Genomic DNA, 5673 nt, shown 5'->3' with positions numbered 1-5673 from the left:
GAGACCCAGAACTAGAGCTATCTATGGCGTTTGCTGACGAGACCCGCTCACTGGATGACGCCAACAACGCGTTCGGTTCGAGAATCAGGAATTCTGTAAAACTTAGTCAATCCCAGTGTGCTAGCTCTGTCCGTAGCCAGTCTCGTCCACACTGTTTTGGGAAGTTTCAACTGGCATTTATTTGACAAAGAAAGCAGATAGCAGGAATAGTTTCATTAGAGCTGACTATTTAGAACCACGCAGTTTATTGTGCACGGCTGTTCCTTTATTCTCGTGTTCTAACAATTTCAACGAATGAAAAAAAAAAGTGATTCGCCACGAATGAGCTTTATTTTCCCGATTGAAGGAATACGCCCATAATGCTTCGGCCACTAACCCATGCCAGCTTTTCCACATATATGTACACTTATTTGAATCTATAAACACTCAGTCGACCAGCAGTGATGCCATTAAATAATACTAACTGGCAGATGAAAGGTACTATGACCTTTAATGAGACAAGCAAATGCGCTGAAATATAATCTCAATGTTGATGGCGGTATTTATATAAGCAAAAACTGCTTTCGAATTACTCCTCAATGCGCCCCAATACACTGTCTCCGTAAGTGCTGCTACTCAGTCGGTACAACTTCCATTTTCGTCCCTTTAAAGCGAAGCTTTCTTTGCTTCGTCCAACCGACACAGCTTCTCACAAAAACTACTACAGAATGTTTGGGCGCTTGTATCGTTCCGCTACCATGGAAATAATGGGTCGTACAAGGATTTGTTTTTAGTGCTTATTGCTGCAGACGTATTTGTGGCATTATTTACAACAGTTGATATTTTTGTTTAAATTTCATCACATTATATTTTTGAACGCCTTAAGGTAATTAGATTTATGCGCAGGCATGCGCATTGAGAACAGTCGCCATTCTGAAGCAATATACAGACTAATACGATCAATTTGCATAGTCGCAATGCCGTTTGAAGCCAGAAAGACCACGGTTATGCAAATAAGCGTACTAGCACTCGTTTACATGCTGGCTGTACAGCCATAACTTGTAGCACTCGTGAACACAGTAACGCCGTAGTTCTCTGTAGTATTTCAGCACTAAACTACATGACCTCCAATAAGCGACTGTCCATGGCCCTGCCATCCACTCTCTGCAGTCATGCAGTATTGGCGGCGAGGAGTTACGGAGTCTCCATCTATCGGAAGCGCCTCGCTGGCGTAGTATGAGGGATCACGCGGCGCGCTCCTCATGGGTTTTGCTGTCAGCGCTCACTGAAAACACCACGCGCGAACTTTCCCGGACATTTCTGTAAGTACTTTCGAAACGAGAGAAGTTTTTTTACTGTCTAAATAATAAACTTGGGCAACCTCTAAGCACAGACTCGTTTACAGACGCTATCTCTTCACCGAATACGTACAGTGAACGCAACGCCGCTGTGCGCGGTCGCCGCGATGGAGTCTCCCGAACCTGCTTTTTGCGGGAAAGGTAGGTAAACGCAGAGAGCAAACTATGTGAAATATGTTCTTAAATTGTTTGTATAACTAAATGGAGCGTAATAGAATTAAGCCTCAATGCATCTATCGCACAGATTCGCAGCGACCGACTGCACGTCTGCATGCTTGTCCGCGGACTGCTTCGCTTTCGCCGCGTGCGCGTTTTCGCACCGTGCCATGAGCTTTGGGCCGCAGAACATGAGCATTTGACAGTATACAAGCAACCATTGTTGCGTGGGCGCTATCAGAGCTGTTCAAAAATAATTTCATTGTAGAGACTTCGACGCCTACGGAGACTGCGATGTGCCGTTGCGACGATTCAATCTTTTTTTTTCTAAATTCTTGGACGTTTCAATATCATTCCTCGAGTTGCGTCCCACTGTATGTTTATGGGTTTCTCAGCGTGAGATTTCCCACTGCTTCTTTTTTGTAATCCAGTGCATTAATTCATAACACAAACATGACCATATGCCATGTTTTTTTTTTTATGAGCTTCTTACCACTCCCTTTCCACTTCAGTGAACTTGCCAGTATCTATAGCATGGACAAGCTTATAGAGCAAACCGTTATGAGATCCGACGGGAAGCGGACTTAGTGCGCGTTTTTGTACATGCAACCCGCCGCGGTTGCTCAGTGGCTATGGTGTTAGGCTGGTGAGCACGAGGTCGCGGGATCGAATCCCGGCCACGGCGGCCGCATTTCGATGGGGGCGAAATGCGAAAACACCCGTGTACTTAGATTTAGGTGCACGTTAAAGAACCCCAGGTGGTACAAATTTCCGGAGTCCTCCACTACAGCGTGCCTCATAATCAGAAAGTGGTTTTGGCACGTAAAACCCCATAATCTATCTGTACATGCAGACCCGGCCCCGTAGCAGAAATCTTCCCCGCGTCTGTGCTTGCTGCATACCCGAGCTGTAGCCGATGGCTGTTTGCTGGTTTTATGTTTCGCGAGCCAAGCTTCACCCAGCTTCTTGTCCTGCGGCTACGTGTGAATAAGGCTGACACCGGGCTCCGTTGCGTACGTACGGCACTGCGGCACCGAGCAGTAGCCTACCATGTTGCGCACCTTCAAAGGCAGCCACTACCTATTGTAGTGCTTTCAAGCGTTGTAAAGGAGACACTCGAAGCGGGAATATCTCGCCACTAAATGAGGACCGCAGCGTGCGACGGAATTTGAACTCTCGTTTTCAGCTCGCTCCGGCGCTCCCAAAGAAGCCGACGTGGCTGCTATGTTCACGTGATCCCTCCTAGCACGTCACGCCGACGGTGGCGGCAGCTTTTCCAGTGGTGGAGCTCGAGTGCTATGGGAAACCAGCGCTGGATAGGCGGCGTGTCGAAAAGAGTGCGTTGCACGCCGCCCTGGCGACGAAACGCGGCATATCCCAGCCGCTCGACCAGACGACACACACGTGCGCGGCCGTATTATAGTTCGTATGTTTCCGTTTTCGCGCCGCTTCAAGTGGACAGTTTTCGTAGAGAAGCTGGCGCCATTAGGTGAAGAAATGACGAAAGAAGCTTTTTAAGCTTTATATATTTTTCACAGTGTGTCGCGGCGAGCACGTGGGTTTCTTTAATGGTTGCGCGTGTGCCGTTGCCATGCGAGCGGGGAAGCCTGCCTCGCAAGTCTAGCAGTTATGGCTCCGGTCGTGCTGCCCTATGGTTTCGGAAGTATTATTTGGCCTGAAGACTTTCCATATTTTTCTGGCTAGACATAAAAAATTTTGATGTTACTTCGCCACAGCTGTCAACGGAGAAGAAAGCTTTATCGCATCAGCTGACTCGCGCAAGCAAAGGTTTGAGTGCTCCGCTGCTGGATCCGTAACAACGCTGGCTACATTTAGCACTAATTACATAAATTTACCGGATGCATCTCAGCGCCGAGTCCTCATCCGCATGCGCATTTTAAAAACACATAGACGGTGTAGTCACGCGTGCGCCGGCAGTATGCGTACACAGCTCGTATTACAAGGCAGCTTCCCTCCCACATAATTCTTGGCAATGAATGGATAATATTTACTTTTCGTATCGTTCGCTTCGTGCGGTGGCATTGGAAGGGGCTTGGCGGTGGTATTGCGAAGGAAAAATGGTTGGTACACATGCCGGATGGTGCATGCTATTGCTCATTTTGTTTCCGACGAAATACCGACTGCAGATTCTGCTGTTTGGTACTGTCTGCCATGGTTGACCATCTTCACTATCGAATAAACCAGGGATACACGCAAAATTTGATTTAGAAACCAGCCCGACACCGCTTCACAGGGCGACAAGACGGGAGCTTACTCCGCTCGCCTGACTGCTTGGATCCAACGCCGCCTCCGTTCTTGTTCGTAGGGTTTAGATGGAAAGACGCAGAAGGATACATCCTCCCTCATCCCGACGTAGTTGTGGCACTTGTATACGCAACAGTACTGTCGGCGTCCTTTTGTTTTCCTTCGACTTTCAGCGCACGCAACGCCACTACCAGTAGCAATTTTCGACCGCGGGAGCCGCTGAGTTGTGAACGTTCTGACCGCCAGAGCGGCGCTGTAGGTGTCGTGAAAACTCCAGCGCTGTAATGCCCGAACAAAGTTCCACGTCGAAAACACATTCTAACAAATTGTTAATTTTTATGCGAGTACATTTATACAAAAAAAATTTTCTGTCAGTTCGAACCTAATGAATGTAGTCATCACTTAATTATTGATTGGTTTGGTCGACTATACGAGGGTGAAACTTTACTCAAGTACTACCAAGACGTAGTTATGAGCTGCAATAAGGATTTCACTTGTTGGTTTTCCATTACAAACTTGTCAAATCAAAGACAAAGGAAGAAACATGGTGACGCGCACGGAGAGCTCCGTGTGTGTCACCGTGTTCCTCCTTTTCTCTGTGTTTTACGCACAACGCTACACATTCGTAAGTATTATGTTTGGGCTAGTTTCTAGTGCTCGAATTAGTACTTCGAGGTGTCACACTTATGGCAGCATGTATGACACGTTGGTTATCAGAGGGTTATAAATGCGTGCCTAGAGTTTCCTCCACTCACCGGGCTCCGAAACGCGTCGGGTTGCCACTGAGCCAAGCTGCACGATTGCTGGACACGGCCGGCAAGCCACAGTGCACAGCAGAGACTCGATAACAGGGACGCCGGCATGCTGGCCAAACGGCGGTCACTCTTGTGTCCCTTGGAGATGGTCGCGCCGCTTGTTAGTGCGAAGCATTCCTTGCCTCTTTCCAGGCATTATGCTGAAGGAAGGCATTTACTTTCTCGCCTCATTTCACACCGCTTCATATTAAAAAAAAAGAAAAGAAAGGAAGGACATTTGTGGCCGATGGTGGGACCGTACGCCTGGCTTCCCGCAGAGCACTCGAATGCTCCAACAATCATGATCACACGCACACTTCTCTCGTGCGAAAATCAACCGCTTTGTTGAAACCTTTTGCGCGTTCATTGCGTGCCAATTTCTCGCATTCTTCCCTCGTATTCGCTCACATTGCCCTACCTCCCTGATGCGCCCGTATGCCCCAGTTCTTCCTCGTAGCAGCCAACGCTATGCGGAGGCTCTGCGACTATGTATCGCCTTCGCTGTCAGCCCAGGTCAAAGAGCTTTTGTCACTTCAGCACCCCAGTGCTAATTCCACTGTCGCACTACCGCGCACAGCATGACATTCCCATATGTACGCGTGATATTGTAACAGGCGCAGTCGCTGATGTCGTCGCAGTCACGGTTTCTCTCACTTATGCTCGCCCAGCCCCTACGTGGAACCCAAGAATCGGCATGCCGCAAACTCTCGTCCAACGGCCGGATTAGAAATCGGGCCGTCGCCGTCACACGATCATCGTTACCGTCGTCGTGTGGTCACACAAACGCTTGCGACAGAAACGTGGCTGCTCGCCTTACACAAACACGTAGGTGTTCGTGTAACGCTTTGAATAATTCCAAGCGACGCTGGGTAGAATGCTTCGCCTAATATCAGTTCCCATACCGCGTGGTATATGCTTAGTATTTTGTCCACGAAGGCGCTGTATTGGGCCGGTGCGACCCAGGAAAGAGTGAAACCGCACGATCGGGCGTTTCGGAAAGCGCGCGCTCTCGATTTTCCAGGTCACTAGGTTCATTTCGGTCGCACGCATCTGAGTGGTTCTACTTCTGCGGAATACCAACAACGTTGGCAAAAAAAAAAAAAGCGAACGAAGTTGAGCGT

This window comes from Dermacentor albipictus, chromosome 10 (genome assembly GCF_038994185.2).
Source record: "Dermacentor albipictus isolate Rhodes 1998 colony chromosome 10, USDA_Dalb.pri_finalv2, whole genome shotgun sequence".
Classification (NCBI taxonomy): Eukaryota; Metazoa; Arthropoda; class Arachnida; order Ixodida; family Ixodidae; genus Dermacentor; species Dermacentor albipictus.
The sequence above is the reverse complement of the archived record's forward strand: the minus strand, read 5'-3'. Positions refer to the sequence as shown.